This window comes from Danio rerio, chromosome 17 (genome assembly GCF_052040795.2).
Source record: "Danio rerio strain M-AB ecotype USA chromosome 17, GRCz13ab, whole genome shotgun sequence".
NCBI lineage: Eukaryota > Metazoa > Chordata > Actinopteri > Cypriniformes > Danionidae > Danio > Danio rerio.
The window spans coordinates 48,914,658-48,934,598 of NC_141037.1; the positions used below are offsets into that span (position 1 = coordinate 48,914,658).

Sequence of the window (19,941 nt, forward strand, 5' to 3'; positions counted from 1 at the left end):
ATATGACTGTTTATTTTTCATCAGCTGTTTTTCTCTCCAAGTATGATTTTATTACATTAGCAGTGTGTTTGAAAGAATTATCATGCTGAACAATAAATCAATTACAAATTATGTGCTTTCTAGTAGGAATTACATGACAAATTAAAACCTGTTTGTACTTTACAGCATTCACAATCCCATCAGTTCAGGCAATATTGACAACAGATCTGGCTGAAATGCAGATCAAACTAAGACAGAAACTATTGTTTATTCATTCTTCCATTTTTCTTTAACTTTTTTCCCATATATCTTAAACAATTAGACTTAAAAATATCCAACTTGAGCCTGTATTTTCTGATTGTATTTTATTAAAGAGAACGAGAAGTAACATATAATGACATTATGCCCTCACTAAAACAGCAAATGTAACTTGTGGCCTATATATATATATATATATATATATATATATATATATATATATATATATATATATATATATATATATATATATATATATATATATATAGGGAAGATTGTTTCAGCACATTTCTAAGCATAATAGTTTTAAAAACTTATTTCTAATAACGGATTTATTTTATCTTTGACATGATGACAGTAAATAATATTTTACTTGATATTTTTCAAGACACTTCTATACAGCTTAAAGTGACATTTAAAGGCTTAACTAGGTTAATAAGGTGAACTAGGCAGGTTAGGGTAATTAGGCAAGTTATAACGATGGTTTGTTTTGTAGATTATTGAAAAAAAATTAGCTTAAAGGGGCTTATAATTTTGTCCCAGAAGTGGTTTTAAAAAATTAATAACTGCTTTTATTCTAGTCGAAATAAAACAAATAAGACTTTCGCCTGAAAAAAAATATTATCAGGCATACTGTGAAAGTTTCCTTGCTCTGTTAAAAATAATTTGGGAAATATTTAAAAAAATGAAATAAAATCAAAAGGGGGCTAATAATTCTGACTTCTACTGTATATATATATATATATATATATATATATATATATATATATATATATATATATATATATATATATAATATAATTTTAATGAGTAAATTAATCAGTAAATACTTTCTTAGTGTTTGTCTTTCCTTTTGGACATCTGTTCTTAACATATTGAGCAAACAGTTTCAAACCCTTGAACTTTGTGGTGCCGTGATTTAGTTAGAAATTATGTTACGCCAGTTCATAGTTTGTTTCATAGTTTCATATGGCATTTTTATTGTCAAAGAGCCCAGATTAAGTTGAATGTTAATGTTTTTAGTTTGCTTTAAACCCTTTTCATGTGCATAGTTTATTGTAAAGTATTTCAGGTTCTCTTTATTTAGCATATTCCTGTAAAGTCCTTTTTTCATGATATTAGCATTACCTGCGGACCTGTCTTCAAGATAATATCAAGGCCTGCTATGGTCCAGTTAGATTAAATATTATAAACAGCAATGTTCCCTTCTAAAGGCTGGTATAAATGCTATACATCTTCTAATCATTCATTTTAGTTATTGCTCTTCTAATGGTTTTCTACTTTTTTCTCTTGTGAATGTTATCACTGTTTGGTGTATCGTGATATGTCCATGTACCCACAGGACAGAATGTTCAAACGCAATCTGCGTTATTTGCGAAAGATAGTAGATAGAAGGTTTTTAAACAAATTGATGAACAAGCATGTTGGAGATCCAATAGATGCCTGCATTTATGACATGAGTTTACTGTTACATGAAAAAAATGAGTGCAGACATGTCTGTCCTAAACATTATTGATATCAGCTTCAGAATCATGAACCTTTTTTTCTCATCACCACTGTCCTTTACATTGGGAGAAAGATCCAAGTTTTAGTCGATTCAAGTCTATTAAACAGTTTTTTTTTAAAGTTAGAAACAGGTAACTATTAACTTCATTAGTAGGAAAAAACATATACTGTAGAAGTTAAAATTTACAGATTTTCAGCTTTCTTCAAGAAATCTTCTTTTGTGTTCAACCTAATAAAAACACAGGTGTGGAACCACTTGAGCAAGTAGTGAGTGATTTTGAATTGTACGAGTAAACTATATGCCTTTGTATTAATAATTTTTTCAGGAATTTTGTTTTTCCTCTGAACATACTTCCTTATTTATCAGGGCTCACACAGCTCATGGAATTCTGGAATATCTTTAAGCTTTAAACTGCCTATTTAAGACATTAAAGTTTTTTTTTTTTTTACATATTTTTTGTCAAAGTAATGGGGTATCAGTGAATAATGTTTGTCATTGGTGTCCATTTATCAAAATGTAATTTTTCTGTACCGTATTGTTTTTTAATCATATTATTTCATATGTTTTGCCTTTGCTATAGTTAGGCCTTTTTAGCAGACAGCTAGCTCTCTGCAACTCTCACATGGTCGTCCACTAAATTTAACCCTCTGGGGTCTGAGTATGTTTTGGGGCTCTGGAAAAGTTTGGACATGCACTGACATTTGTGTTGTTTTCAGTATCTTAAAAACATAAAGACGGCTAAAGTGATAACACTATAAACAGCACAAGTTGGGCTACAATAATACCTTAGCAGAATGTTTGTATGTGTTTCTGTTTTTGAGAAAAAAACGTTTATGCGTGGTTAGTGAAAAACAAAAAATTGAAAGTCATTGAAACAAGCCCGTGAAAAACAGAGAACATTTGTGCACAAAAGTTTTGAGATCTGGATCTTGTAGCCTATTGTTTTTGCTTCAAAATGATGTGAGAATCATCTTGTTCACTTGCTCACAGAAAAAAAATATAATGAATTAAAATTTTTAAGTCACTTTTTGAGTGAAAATGCTTTATGCGAGAAGGCATGAACTATCATTACTATGCAGTGAGTCACACCTGATAAGACAAAGACCTGCATAATGAGCTGCATAATGAGCCATCAGACAGGTATGTGACTCGGAAGAGTTTCAAAAAGGAATCAAAGCAAAGTTTATGCACTTTTTTGTTTGCAGTTAATTTAAAATATTATAATTACACAAAATAACTGGAGATACACTTGTGAGAGTCAGTGCACTCTATAAAACTCTGCAAACTTTATAAACTAACATATATGAAATCTACTGAAAAAGTTATTTGTAATTGAAGAGTTTCATTGCAAAACGAGATATATTCATTTTGAAAAATGTTGATTATTTGACATTATTATTTAAGACATCAACAATCAAGTTCATACACAATTTTTATAGATTTAACTATTACTTGAGCTCAATGAAGTCCATGACCACAATATTCTTCAAATCCAGGATATTTTTTATTTAAATTTATGTCCATAAATTGTTCGTAAATAAGTAAAAAAACATGCCAAAATGCAACATATTATCTTAGCATTGTCAAACATCTTAAATTGGTTAAAAAAACAATACATCATTATGGAATAGCACATACAAAGATTGATTAATAATAATAAGATTCTGAGTTAGTTTTGGTAATCTCCTATTAGAGCAATGTTATGTTAAAGAATGATAATTAATATATATTAACAAAAATAACCGAGCAAAAGAAAGTAGATGAAAAACACACCATGTGCTATAATGAAATCTTTTAAACAGTTGCGCGCATCACAACAGCTTTTGGCGCAAGTTCTCATCCTCTAATTCGGTATTCACAGAAATTATTTAAAGAATAAACTTACAAAGGACACTTAGAAATGTATATATTTCTATAGCCTTGCAGAGGAGCGCAGAAAAAAAGGCAGTATTTCACTGTAACCCCTGGCCTTCTTCTTGACATCACCGAAGACTGACAGATGCAGGATTTTTTTCTTGGTCCAGTTTTGTTGCGTTTTTATACATTTTAGTGAAGTTGAAGGCTACATCTTCATCTAATAGTTTGTTGGCATGACGCAGACCAACATTACTCACTTTACTGACCAAACTCGGAGCACTTCTTACCTACTTTAGCTCTCTTTGCCACTGGTCCTTTACCACAGTTGTTTTCACATCTGGTAATTTACATATGAAGCTTGCTTACTGAGGGGCGGGATCATGTTAGCTGTAATGAGGCGATATAGGAGAATCCATACTTAGAGTCCTTACTTTTATACGGATTACATAAAAATAGATTATTTGTTTTCGATTTAAATTGGTTAATGCAAAAGTAGACATATCAAGCTTTATATAGATGTCATAAATCATCATCTTTGTTGAATATTTGCTGAGTTTCCTATCATTTTAGTGACTTGTTTTTCTGACCACAGTCTGCACGCGTTTTATGCAGATGCTTGTAATAACAAAGTCTCGTGGGCTTGGTCGCATTAAAACTAATGAGATCAGACTGAGTAACTAGACATTAGCCTTGGTTTCATACTGATTACTATTTCAAGCAATGTTTGTTTTCAACATACAGTACATAGTTGCATTTAAAAGTAGACACGTCAAGCTTTCTAGAGATACACATCTCATCTCTGTGCGTTTTGTTTTCGCGGAGTTTCAGCGCAGTTTATTGACGCACTTCTAAAAGCAGTTCACGGAGAGAGAAAAGACAGAATGCCTACGGTGTTTGTTTTCCTTATTTTGCAAAAGCACACACGTTTGTTGTTGTTGTGAGTGTACACAACAAAAAGTAGACACATAACAGATTCGATTGATGTATTGATTTTATCTGTACGATTAAAACTGAAAGTGTAATTTAAGTTCATTTCAGTAGTTTGACGACACCACAGGTCAAAACACGTATACGCGGTCTTAGACCCCAGAGGGTTAAGAAAGGGCTGTGCCTGGTCAGTACCTGGATTGGAGTCCACATGGGAAAGATAGATTGCTGCCAGAAGAAGTGTTAGTGAGGCCAGGATTGTGTGCTTAACCTGTGGGTCCTAACACCCCAGTATAGTGAAGAGGACACTATACTGCTCAGTAATCACTGTCTTTTGGATATGTCAAACTGAGGTCCTGACTCTCTGTGGTCATAGACCCTTTACACATTTCTGAGTTTCTCTGTAGAGGAAGGAGTTATAGCTGGGTAAAGCTAAGTGAATGGGAGAGTACAACAAATATATATTTTTTTACAATTCTATCTACTGAAAAAAGAAAAGAAAAACTCCACGATGGTGTTATCAAGACTTTCAGAAAATGGAAAACAAATTCTTTAAGACTGATGATGGCAGCCAGGGAAGAGAATAACATGAAATTAAGTCTCAGCCCCATAGACATGCATTAGAAACACCTTGAATAGGTGCTAATTCGATTTGTGTAATTTGACTCAAACATGATATAATCATGGCTCGAAATTAACCTTTTTGCTTGGTAGCACCGGTGCTCCTACCTTTAAAAATTTAGGCGCATCAGCCAAAATTCAGTCGCACCCACCAATTATGAGCACCGTTACTACACATTTTATACAAACATATTTATTGTATTTGAAATCAACACTAATCTAACTAACAAGTTTTAAAAAAAACATATATGCAAGCGTGAGGAAAATATGTCTCAACGAAATCCCGTTATCACAAGAAAATACATTTTTATAACAGAACTGAGTGAGCAAAAGATACACGGAGCGCTCACCGGCCCTGCACGCACTGCTTGAATGAATCTGTTAACGGTATAACTGTGCTGTTCTCACAAGTGCTGTCTAATATTGCACTGATGCTTTAGGCACATACTGTACCTTAATTTATGCATACATGTTAATAGCAATACTGTTTTTTTCATGAGTAGCGATATTAGTTTACTCAGTGTAAGCCCATTTGCGATGGTGTAGCCTTCGTGGTGTTCAATTTGACATATAACTGCCCCTTGCACGGCAGACAGCATCTGTCGATTATATGAAGGATTAAACAGAAGCTCTCGTGCTAGATGTGGCAAACAGTTACCTCAAAATTCCATCCCACAGACTTTTCATAGCGGACTTGAAGCCAATGGAAGTCTTCTACTCTTGGAAAAGTGTAGATGGTGGATTAACATTCAGCACATGATCACTAGTAAGATGTGTCATTATTTGTAACTAGATGGTTTCTAAAACTAAATCTGTCAGCGTTATCTTCATTCTCATCTTCAGCGCTTTACAATTTTTCGCGGTAGTAGCTCTCTGTCATCCGAAGTCAGAAGGCGCTGAGTGATTGACAGCTGATATTAATCAATCATTCGCGTTCAGTGCTAGAGCAGTGGTGGGCCAATAAGAAGAGCGCAAAGGCAGGGCAAGCATTACGGACTTGGATTTGTTTACTGCAGCAAGTAGACATGACAACTGTTTTAAACCATTCCCGAGCGCTGTGTTTCGCTTTCCAAGTGCAGACAAACAGCTTAGAGATGCATTCTGCGTGAATGTCTCCCGAATCCGCGCATGTGGTGAACATTTTGCAGTAAAAACTGGTAAAAACGCACACAACAATTTTAAGCACTCGAAGAAATGCTCCCAAATATATTTTAAGGTCGCATAGATAAAATTACTGACCAAAATGGTCGCAATTTCGAGCCCTGTATAATACATAAATAAATGCATAAATATTCAAACGTTTTTTTAAAAATCAGAATAGTAAAAACTTTCAAGCATTTAACATTATAATAACCGTTACACGTGTCTTGTGAAATAGGTCCATTAACAATTCCAGGATGTCCTTTGAAAATAGTAGGGGTTTAACCCCGGAATCCTGGCCAAATTTGCCTTCTGGCCTGCTAACCATCCACTAATCAGCTGGTGTGTGGTGTGCAGTCAGGTGCAATATGGCTGCCGTCACGTCATCCAGGTGGATGCTGCACACTGGTGGTGGATATAAACTATATTCAAATTCAAACAATTTTATGCAAAGTACAGTAGTGCCTTGTTTTCATTCATTATACAGTATGTCTTGTAAATTCAGATTTTCACTCAGTCAGGGAATTTGACATTTGGTTAGGAAGGTAAGGATTAATTTTAATATTAGGTTACAAATGTACTGCTATTACACCATTGTGGACTTGAAGTTCAGCCAGCAGATAATTGGTTTAAACAGGCAGTACCTGCTGCATGTTTTTTATTGTCTGCATGTTAGCTCTTGTAATACATGCTCTCACTCTGCTGAAATTTTATGAGCCACGCTGACCAGAGATTTGGCTGCAGTTACATGTCCAATGCAACCTCTGCTCTTAAGCCTCAGAGGATTTAGATCCAATTTTGGATTACAGCAACCAAAAAAGTCATTTCCTTTGGCTCTCTCAACTCTGCAACCCATCTTCCTCCTGCAACTAATGGCAGTGAGGATTTGATTGCACACACGCATAACACACAAACCCCTTTAGCTCTTAAGTTTCAGTATATAATCTATGTTTTCAATTGAAAACATAAGCGTAATAGGTTTTGATGGTTATCTGTCTGGGCTTAGGCTGGGGTTTGGCCTCATGCTTGTCTATTGGGCTCAGAGCAGAGGCTGGCAGGCTTGAGATGCCAGGACTGGGAGGAGGGAGAGTTTTAGGGGTTTCAGTTCTTCCGGCACAGTCTGGGACTCCCTTCTGGGTTGGCATTGGGGTCCTTAGGTGCTTCGCCCGTGCCCAGTGGCAATGCTGAGGTGGCGTGCCACTCTCAGTAGGATCACTACCGGACAGGCCTGTCCCCAGGCTGCTAGCCTGGCACCCAACACCATTCTGACACTCCCCTTTTTATGCCCTATACATTCTCTGCCATCTTTAGATTTGAGGAATTTCAGTGCGTAATGACGTTAATAATGCTTGTCACACCCCCGTCTTTCCCTGACAGTTTTGTGGTTGGATCTATTAATGTATTATAATATACATAAATGTATAATGAGAGGAACACAGGATACAGGAATTTCTTTTATTTTTATTTTTATGGTGGGTCAAAAAAATGTCAGGGAGATAATTTTTTTACAGTGAAGAAAAATTAAGTCCTATATTGAAAATCATTTGATTTGGATTTTATTATTTACTTTTACAAAAAAAGTACATATCTTGACAAATTTATATATAAAAAAAGCTATTTGTAGTGCACCTAACATGCTACATCGACCATTTAAAAGTCAAACTAATCAGTAAATAAATTTTATTGTATGGAGACTGACTTAAGATTGTGGGTCAATATCAACAAGTGTCCTAAATTTTTATATTCCACATCAAGACAATGTTAGCAAATCATTTAGAAAAAATGTGCGACTTCCCAAATGTAGTGGAATTCAATTCTATTCTATTCTATTCTATTCTATTCTATTCTATTCTATTCTATTCTATTCTATTCTATTCTATTCTATTCTATTCTATTCTATTCTATACTATTCTATTCTATTAATCTTTATTTGTGTAGCACTTTTACAATGTAGATTGTGTCAAAGCAACTTCAAATGAAAGATCATAGTAAATTGAAATGGTGTCAGTTCAGTTTTCAGTGTTTAAGTTCAGTTCAGTTTAGTTCAGGTCAGTTTGGTTTAATAATCACTACTGAGAGTTCAAACACTGCAGAGCAAATACATCAATGCACAGCTCTACTTATCCTGAACCATGCAAGCCAGTGGCGACAGCGGCGAGGAAAAAAATTTATTAATAGGCGAAAGTGAAGAATTAAAAAACCTTGAGAGAAACCAGGCTCATTTACACAACCATTTCTCCTATGGCCAAATGTCTTGTGCAGAGCTGTAGTCTAGGCACAGGAGGCTGGAGAATGCTGGATCTTAGCAAAGACTCGTCTGTCCCTGGAGCTTCACAGGAATCAGTCTCTTGCTCTCCACTCCTTCATGACCACCACAGCAGCTGCTCAGGATACAGCCTAGTCCAGCATTATGAAAAACTTTCTTGGATTGAATCAGTGGCGCTGCATAATCTGAGGGCCTCAGGATGAGTACCCCCAGGTGGAAATAGAAAATAAAGAGAATAATTAGCATAGCTGCTGTTCACAGTGTATGTAAACGAGATGCAAAAACCTTTGTGGGGCACATTCATGTATCATACCGCTAAGTGATGCATTGAGTCTATGCTTTGCTAAAAAGATAGGTCTTTAATCTAGTTTTAAACTGCGAGAGTGTGTCTGAGCCTCGGACATTATCAGGAAGGCTATTCCAGAGTTTAGGAGTCATAAATGAGAAGGCTCGACCTCCTTTGCTCGACTTTGCTATTCTAGGTACTACTAGAAGCCCTGAGTTTTGTGATCTTAAAGAGCGGGTTGGATTGTAGCGAGACAGAAGGTTGGTTAGATAAACAGGAGCTAGATTATTTAAAGCTTTGTAGGTAAGAAGCAATATTTTAAAATCAATACGAAACTTAACAGGCAGCCAGTGTAAGGAGGATAAAATTGGGGTGATATGATCATATTTTCTAGACCTGGTGAGAACTCTGGCAGCTGCATTTTGTACTAGCTGAAGTTTGTTAATAGAGGATGCTGGGCTGCCAGCAAACAGAGCATTACAATAATCAAGCCTAGAAGTCACAAAAGCATGCACTAGCTTTCAAAATCTGAGATGGTATTTATGAAATAATGATATATAGGAATATATATTAAATATATTTGTTTATAAAATACACTAAAAACTTTTAAATCATGCATGATATATTCAATGTGTAAAAAAAAATCTTTAAATGTATTGTATGTAAAATTTTGAAGAACATAGCATTTGAGGTTAAGGAAGTGTTGTTAGATCAACCAACAGTGACAATATTGTCATTAATTACTCACTTTTATATCTTTCCAAGACCTTCTTTCATATATTCAGAACACAAATAATTACTTTTGATGAATTTTAAGAGCTCTCAAACTACAAACAAGGGTTCTAAAATATTCAAGATGATAACATGCATTTTTTTTTTAGCTCAGATTAGTTTAATCGAAATGTACCAATGTCAGCACATCGTACTCTTGTGAATGTGTGACATGAGCTGACACTGAAGAGAAGACATTTTTAATTAAATAATAGTTTTTTATTTCATGTACAAAAGTATTGTCGTAACTTCATAAATTATGGTTGTACCACTGATGAAACATGGACCGCTTTGACCATGTTCATGTTGTCTTTATCACATGATCTGCTTCTGTTTGTTGTGTTGCACCTCTTACATTGCCCATAGTTGAGCAAAGTGTTCATTGAACTGGAAGTTCAGAATCTTATCAAAAGTGGTAGGTCATCAAAGTTGTTTTTTTTTTACAAAGTGCCTAATATAGAGGAAAACCTGTATAGAAGTTTACACTTCTCTTATAAAGTAAACGACTAAAGATTTAGGTTGATGTGATTACATGCAGAGTAAAATCTGTGTAACCTAAGGGTCAAAAATCTATCCTTGACAATATGTTAACACTTTGAACCCTGATTAGCAAGCTACAAGTGTCCAGCAGTTGGTGCTGCAATCCAAACTCAGGCAGCACATGCAATTTGTGCATTTGATTGGACAGCAATCACAGTCTTGATTCTGCTACTTAGCCAACCACCACAGGCAAGACAAAATAAACATATGAAGTAGTGACTGCATGTTGAATAAATATAGTGCAGTAAAAGTACTTGTACAGCACTAAAAATGCACTCAAGGTAATATGACACTTTTTAGAAACATAAATTGGGCACTCTGGTGCTAGTGTCTTACCAGGTCAGCTTGTCTTGTCTGTATAGTTTTACATATTTAGACATATTGTGCAGTACGGTAAAGCCTTTTTACATTATTGCATAGTCAGCATTTGCCGTTCATAATTTAAAGGCTATAATTAAAGCCATCTTTCTGGCTTCAAATTTCTCTTTTTTTCCCACTGGAAATGAATCTAAAAGGGGTATGATTGTTTATTTGGGGAACCTAAAATATTTCTATGGCAAAACACATTTTGTGCAATTACACACAATGATTACTTAGCATTTTCAGTATGTTCATGATGTCAATTACATAATAAAAGTGGCTGCGTGTCCACCGAAGGTGACTTCACCCATCCTCCTCAGTCCCGGGTCCACTGCACCTGTGAAGCTGCACAACAGCCAAGAGCAGACGAGTCCAGTTCTGCATGCACCAGCTCATATCACAGCTGACCGGGCTCGGGTGCCCACCTGTCTCGGTGCTTTTGTGTCCATATAAGGCTCTTTACCATATGGTCATGACTGCGCTTTCCTCACTGGACCCTCCACTCGCTCTTAGTCACCCCATGGCTCTCTATGGTGAGCTGTGTTTATTAGCAAGACAGTTGCTTCATGAGAGCATTACCTGTTTCAGAAGATAATAGCCTATGCAAATGTAAGCATTTAAAGAGATAGTTCACCTAAAAATCATTTAGGTACCCATAACTCACTCCAAACATCATACAAATATAAAATGCACAAAATAATAGTTTAAAGAATTGATAGCCAATAATTTATTTGCAAAGAAAAGACTGATAATTTTCAAAATATATTCTTTCTAGAGTATGTTTCACAGAAGAAAGAAGGTCACGATGATTAAGTCATAACAGTCTTTACATTTTTGGATGAATGAAGGTCTTTAAAGATTGAATTTAAATTTGGTATTTAAAGATTTTTTTTTATTTAAGCTGTGTTATTAAATATGTATTTCAAGAGTGCAGTATGGTTGTGTATTTGTTTATGACTTAAAAAAAAGCTGTAGTTTCCCACGTCCCTTGGCTGCCCCTTCCCGCATACCACTGTTGTCAGGTAAATCACCGACCCAGAAACAACAGCTCCTGGCAGCTTAAGCATATGCTTTATTAGCCAGTCTAATCTCTAAAACGCTCTGGTTTGCAGCCATTCGTTTTGCTAAATGCATTTCCTCTTTAGTTATGACACCCACTCTTTGTTTTTCAGGCCAACAAAAAATAAATAAAAAAAATGGAATATTCCAGATTAGATACAACTTGACAGCATATCAACAGCTGCTGTTGATTACCACAGCCAAACGAGGAAATAACGGAGCGTGTACAGTGAAAATGGATGGCGTTAGAAAAAGCAATAAAAACAACACAATATACAGTATAAAAATAACACAATCTTATAACACTTAATCATATTTTTTAGCGTTAAATAGCTTTACAGGTTAAGATATTTTCTAAATTAATAAATAGTTCAGATAAGGGGCTTTTGCAGGGCATTTTTTATAGTTCCAGGTTGAAGTACCTGTTTTTTGTACACCAAAGAAACTATGAGTAATTTAGTTATGAGCTACATTCTGACTTACTTCACAGAAGGGTCTAACCAACCACAATAGGAACTAAACAATGTTTCAAAATCACCTCCGACTTCCTAAAGCAAGTGTTTGTAAGTAATGGCAAGTCACCCAATCACAGTTAAGTTACAGCATTATAGACCTATTGTTCTGGATTAGTTCTTGTTTTGAAGTAAGAGCTAATTTAGTTCCTCAAAATGGCATTTCTGGAACTAAAATTCCCAGTTTTGTTGATGATCTGAATGCAACCAAGAAATACGCCCTGGGATAACATTTTGTTCTCAGGGAACTGACCTGGGGTTCGTTCTTCGTACGTCACTTAAACGATCAAGCTGATTTGCAAGGGTTGAAAGAGTACTGAATAATTATACTCAAGTAAGTGTACCATTACTTGCCCAAAAATGTTGCGAGAGTAAAAGTATCTGTTGTAAATATTACTCAAAGTACGAGTAAAAAGTAGCTCTTTTAAAAATACTTAAGAGTAGTGAATATTACAATGTGAAAAGTTAATGCATTTACATGCAGTTTGTGCAGGATGTAACATTCTGTAGTGCATTTAATGATCTTCATATATTTGTTGGTATCTTTGTTCCTTCCTTCTTTTGTTTTGTCTTTCATACATTCGTTTGTTCATTACTTCACTCATTCATTCGTTTTTTTATTCTTTACTTCATTTGGTCCTTTCTTCCATTCCTTGTTCGGCCCTTCCTTCATTCTGCCCTTCTTTTCATTCTTCATTCGTTCCATTTAGCGTTTTTTTTAAGGATGTTTAGTGATTTCAGTCATCAGTTTTTAAACAGTCTCGGGGTCATTAGCCCCTTTCACACATACAGACCTTTCCGGAAAATTACCGGCAATTTTCCGGAAAGGTTGTATGTGTGAACAGGTCCTTTTTGAAAATACCGGTAAATTCGTTCTGGCTATTTTCCGGAAAGAGAAGTTGTAACATTACCGGCAATTTGCCGGAATGCTGCGCTGTGTGAACGCAGAAGGAAGATTTCCGGAATAAGCGCGTGCACGTCTAGAACGTGCTGACGTAAGACTTCTGCTTTAGCCAATCACAACAGTCAGACGCATTTACGTCCGCGCGGTTTGTGAGAATAAAAGCCTTTCAATATTTTTCCAGACACATTTAGCTGCTAGAAGTTAGTCAGATAACGTTTATATGTTTATCTTAATGCCAACTGTGCAAATAATCATCGATAAGATGCTTATGATAAGCCGTTGTTTGTTTACCTTCAAGCTTTGCGTGTGCCCATGAAACAGCCTGTAAGCGCCAGCACACGCACATATTATGAACATCTCGACATGCGAATATGATCCTGTGAAAGTTGTTTACAATATTGATCATCAAAAGAGTTTGTAATTTAGTCAAATGTTTACAAATACAAGCGCAGCCGTTTAAAGCTCATTTGTGGTGAATGATGTCAGAATTTACCGGTATTTTGGAATGGATGTGTGAATGCTCTTTTCCGGAAAAATTCCGTAACGTCCTCGCCTGTGTGAACAGCGCTTTTTTGTATATACCGGTAATGTCGTTCCGTAAATTTTCCGGATATTTACCGGTATCACTGTGTGAAAGGGGCTATTGTGTGTAAAGATTTTGGACATCTTCTTGGACATTTTTAATGCTTTCAAAAGGTTTGCTGCATTTATAAAGCACCCATTTATTGAGGTTGTTCAAATGTGATTTACTCTTTAAGTGCGATTTTAATGGACAGGAATCACAGGACTGATTTTTGTACTTTAGCCAATCACCATAGACAAGAAAGAAATAAAGTAGTGACTGCAGGTTGAAGGGAAGTAGTGGAGTAAAAGAAACGATACTGCACTAAAAATTTACTCAAGGAAAAGTACACATTTTTAAAACTGCTTAGTAAATTACAATTCCTGAGAAGAACTACTCAATTACAGTAATTTGGGAATTTTCATTTACTTTTTACACCACTGCTGATTTGACAGATCCTGGATCCTTTAATCTTGATAACTAATCTTTCACTGACCTGGTACTTTGAACATGTTCACGAATCAGAAGTACTGTAAAATACTTGCTTACCCAAAAAACCCAGAAATGGTTCCTGTATTTTGGTGAATACTTAATTTTTTAATATATATGTATGTATGTATGTATATATGGTTACTACTGTAAAAATATCAGAATTTGATATATACTTTCAGTATTACCTTTGCTTGAAATGACCTGATCTAATCTTGTTTAAATTAAATAAGTTGGTGCTGACATGTTGCTATGACTACAAATCTCAAATGAGCTTTGAAGAACAAACAGTTCCTTGATCATGTCAAATCGTCAATGTCCAAATTCAGCTAATTAAGTAATCCACAGACTGGACCCCTGCTGCCTTGTTTCTAGTGTTCCTATAAATACTCAGTGCGAAAGCCCCAATATTTATATTTGTTTGTGTGAATCGTTGCACTTTTGCTTTTAAACCAATTAGTCATTGGAGTAATTAACCTATAGACCCCTGTTTCAACTGTATTACTCCCTTTTAATCAAAAAATGGAAAACAGTTTGCTATTTTTGGCCACTTATTTATACAACAACTGTATTTTTTGGCATCTGAGAACCCCCTATTTTGTAAAAGTACCATTTCCACTTAAAATATCAGATTTTTATTTTTGCTTTGTTTTGAAAACAGCAATTTCATGCAGATGCACTAAAATGTGCAGTATAGGCATGCACCAAATACACAATGGTGGACTATACAGTGCTGTATATTTACAGGTGCATAATACTAGTGTTTCTTTACAAAGCAATATTCCCCAACTACAGGCATAGCAGGCATAATACAGCATTTTTAGTCATTTTTTATGTCCCACTTTGTGTCGCTTACACATCTAGTTACCATGTAAGTTTACAGCTATAACTAGTATGTACCTACACAGTGTATGTACATACGAATGAAGCATTAATTCTGCCATTCATGTTCTAACACAATGTTCAAGAGAACATGATATGTAAACATGTGTGAAAGTGGGAAAATACCTGCCAGTATATATTGTTGTTACACAATGCACTTACATAATTCTTGTTACGGATGTGTATTTTGTTAATGTTGTTACAATGTCCTGTTACACATTTGAACGTACACATACTATTTAGTGGGTTGTTACATGTGTGTAGTTACACCAGTATTACACAAGTAAATATAATGTACCAGTGTGTACATACACTGTAATTACATACTACTTACACACAGAGGCGTTGTTAGACATAAAGCTCTACTGGCCACAGCTCCCCCTAAAAAAAAAAAAATAAAATAAATAAATAAAAATAAATAAATAAATATATGGCCAGCCTTTTAAAAGGGGAGGTTCTTTTTTCAGATATTCAAGATTTAAATACTGCATTTAAGTTATATTTTAAGCAGTATTTTGTGCTATCTTGTTGGATGGTTATCATTACCACACTTTTTGATGAAACAAAAATACTTCTTACATGTTTGTCAAGGTGCTTATCATCTTTAAATTAAAAACTATAGCCTATAGGCAAATAACGAACTGGCCAGCTCATTTCGTCAGTCAAAATTTGTTAAAATGATAAAAAACTTCTTTTTTTGGTTTTTCTTCTTAAAGGCTTCTGGTTATTTTCACAATTTATCGTGGCATACTGTCAAAAATAGGACAAATGAGGTGCCAAATTCTGGAATGTCAAAATAGTGGTGGGTCTTTCGAGCCATATATATATATATATATATATATATATATATATATATATATATATATATATATATATATATATATATATTATAATTATTTAAAAAAAACAGTATTATTGTTTTTATACAATTATTACTCTAAATAAATTACAGAAATTAATCCTAAATTTAACTGGAAAACAATCTAAAAGACACAACTGGAGTGATGCTTAAATAATTAAGAAATCTTTAGCATGAATATTACTTGATTTGAATAAAATTCTCTAGACAATTCTAAAGAATACCAAAAAGATACTTTATAGAATTATCAGTTGTGTGTCTTAGACCTGACTCATGGCAGAGAATTAGCTTTATTAAGTCTTACTTTCCTGACTCATCATCCCTCCTTTTGCTTCAAACAAAAAAATATATCAGGAGCCTTGCTCAGTCTAAATAAGATTACCATCAAATTATTTAAACTTAATTTTTGTCGATTTGCATATCTCATTGCATGCTGACACCTTCGCACAAAAGACACGTGAGCAGCGCGGCTATTTTTCGCAATTTTTCACAACCAGGACTTACACCGGCAGTGTCAGGCGTGTGAGTATGTTTTTTTTTTTATGTGCACATGCTCAGTTTTGTTTATGAGTAAACTACATTGCTTTCATCAGAGTTGGTTTGCTTGCACATGGAGATTAACGTCTTTATTTTGGGATTACCGCTTGCATATAAAGTAAATCGTATCTCAAAGCATTTACTGGGGCACTGGCGATTTTTACTGGGGCACGTGCCCCAGTAAATGGGGTCTAGCGATACCCCTGCTTACACCTAGTTACCATGTTCACAGGTATAAGTGACACTTAATATAAAGTGGGACCATTTTTACAGATTCATGTGAATTGGGAACGTTTTGAAAATGTTGTCGTTTGTATGCAAAACTTTTCAAAAATGCAAAGCAAAAAACATTTTGCTTTCCCCATATCATGTTCATCCGAACATGTAGATGAAGAAATGCTTTCGCTTTAGACCTCAAGCAGTATTTAACCTGAAAGATTCCTTTAACAATTTTTGTGCACTACACGCCTTATATTCTTCAACTCAGCATGACCAATTGCCCCATTTAAAGATGTGCAGTAATATTTCCTTAACAGACATTTAATGAAGATGTCTAAACCCTCATTACCCCATTCAGAATGGGGGAAATAGGGCTATTTCACTGTGCTGTGCCATCACTTTAATTTCCCCTTGCCTGCAGGCCTAAGATTGTGTCTGTTGCATCAGAAGTCAATATTGCTATAATATTACATTTCCCAAACTGTCTCCACAGGCGATTTTTAATGGGAGTCATGCAAGGAGAGGATCAGCCCTTACCAGAATGCATGCGTTCCATAGGGCTGTGTAATACTACAGTTGATTAATGACTTGATTAAAATAACAGCAGTAGAAAATAAAATGCATATTTTCTGAATCATATACACAGTTTCTTTTTGTTTGCCATGTCCAGATAATGTGTGTCAGTGGGGGATTAAGATGGAATTGTGCGAAATTGTGCCGCCGGATGCATTGTTTGAGGTGAATTGGAGTTATTATTTTTTAACATGTACTTTCCTGTGGGGATGGACGTCTCAGCCCAGCAGAACACTGTCCATAGGTACAATACATGCACACAGTAATTTTACCAGAGATTGTATGAGGGTAATACTTTGCACAGCTCCCTCCTAGAATTCAATTTATAGTCGCTCCATAATTGCACCACCAACAACCGCTTGCAAATATCACACCTTATAGCCAAAGCATCATCTTTAAAGCATCACACAGTATCCTCAGTGCATTTCTCAATGATAATAAGACCTCACATTATCATAAACATAAGGCTTAAACGCGCTGCTCTGCTGGACCATACTTATTGTTTATGTTGCTTAATTGCCAATAGGATGGATAGGAGAACCAACATAACATGTGACTAGAAGTTCTGAAATTTGCCCCAAAAGTCTCAACAGTTGACACTTTCCATGTAGCAGCTTTTGTTTTTTTTAATTAGTCTTGAACCCAGTCAGTCAGATATATGTGAATCCCTATGCAGCATTGCATCTTGTAAGTTGTGGCAAACAAATCCTATTTTAGATTTGTTTAGATGGCTTTGGTCAAAGTTGTGCTCATGTATCACTTGAACCCCTCTTGAGTTTGTTTGAAAGTGGACCAAGACCCATCTTTTTAGTGATCTCTGCCCACTTGTTTAGTGGTCATTTGGGATGGCAGTGTTCATATCTGTTTAAATGAACCATACTAACAGGGCGATTACATCAGAGTTTATTTTAAAGGCACACAGTTTATACACTCAATGGCCACTTTATTCGATAAAACTAGTCCAACTGCTTGGTAACGCAATTTTTTAATCAGCCAATAAGCAGCAACTCAATGCATTTAGGCATGCAGACATGGTCAGGACAATCTGCTGCAGTTCAAACTGAGCATCGGAATGGGGAAGAAAGGTGATTTAAGTGACTTTGAATGTGACTGTTTGTGCCAGACGGGCTGGTATCAGTATTTCAGACACTGCTTTTCCACTGGGATTTTCATGCACAACTCTCTCTAGGGTTTACAGAGAATGGTCTGAAAAACAGAAAATGAGCGGCAGTTCTATGGGTGCAAATATGCCTTGTTGATGGTCAGAGGAGAATGGCCAGAATGGTTCCAGCTGATAGAAAGGCAACAGTAACTAAAATAACCACTTGTTACCACCGAGCTATGCAGAAGAGCGTCTCTGAAGGAACAACATGTCAAACCTTCAGGCGCATTGGCTAAAGCAACAGAAGACTACACTGGGTGCCACTCCTATCAGCTAAAAACGGGAAACTGAGGCTACAATTTGCACAGGCTTACCAAAATCGGACAATATAAGATTATAAAAATGTTGCCTGGTCTGATGAGTCTTGATTTCTGCTGCGACAATTGGATGGTAGGGTCAGAATTAGGCATCAACAACATTAAAGCATGGATCCATCCTGCCTTGTATCAACAGTTCAGGCTGCTGGTGGTGTAATGGTGTGGGGGATATTTTCTCGGCACACTTTGCACCCATTAGTACCGATTGAGCATTGTGTTAATGCCTTAGGCAACCTGAGTGTTGTTGCTGACCATGTTCATCTCTTAATGACCAAAGTGTACCCATCTTCTGATGGCCACTTCCAGCAGGATAATGCACCATGTCATAAAGCGTGAATCATCCCAGACTGGTTTCTTGACCATGACAGGGAGTTCACTGTACTCAAATGGCCTCCACAATCACCAGATATTAATCCAATAGAGCAACTTCCTATAGAGCAATGTCAATCAAAGTTTTTCTGCAGGCTGTTTTTCTGAAGTGTGATTATAAGAAATAAAATCAACAAATTTTTACCATTAAAAGCTGATTATATTCACAGACTGTTGCCACACAACTGTGTTTAAACTTCTTATGCATGTGCTTTTTGCATAATAGTTCCTCTTTAATAGTGTGTGTGTGTTTTGTTAAACTACACAAAGCAGTATAATAACAAAACCATAAAATGTATTTGTATAACCGATAAAAGCCCCTTTCACACATACAGACCTTTTTGGAAAATTACTGCCAATTTTCCGGAAAGGTCTGTATGTGTGAACAGACCCTTTTTTAAAATACCGGTAAATTCGTTACGGCTATTTTGGGTAAGAGAAGTTGTAACATTACCGGTAATTTGCCGGAATGCTGCGCTGTGTGAACGCAGAAGAAAGGTTGCCGGAAAGAGTTGCGTGCATGTCTAACGTGCTGACGTGAGACGTCTACTTTAGCCAATCAGAACAGTCAGACGCATTCAGGTGCACGCGGTTTATGTAAATAAAAGCCTTTGAACATTTAGCTGCTAGATTTTAGTCAGATAATGATTATATGTTCCTTCTTAGTGCCAACTGTGTAAAAAATTATCGATAAGATGCTTACGATGAGCCGTTGTTTGTTTACCTTCATGCTATGCTTCCTTCAGTTGCGCCAACACACACACACACACACACACACACACACACACACACACACACACACACACACACACACACTATCATGTACATCTCGACCTGTGAAAGTGTTCCTCCATATGTTTTCATCAAAGTTGTTCACAATACTTATCCATCCACAGAGTTTGTAATGTAGTCAAATGTTTACAAATACAAGCGCTGCCGTTTAGAGGTAATTTCTGGTTAATGATGTCAGAATTTACCGGTATTT

The 19,941-nt window shown here is 35.7% G+C and overlaps 1 protein-coding gene across 9 annotated transcripts in view; it reads left to right on the forward strand.

The window, feature by feature from the left end:
• The window catches only part of tmem260 (transmembrane protein 260), a 177,183-nt gene that overhangs the window by 16,143 nt on the left and 141,099 nt on the right, over positions 1 to 19,941 (forward strand). The window lies entirely within an intron of this gene.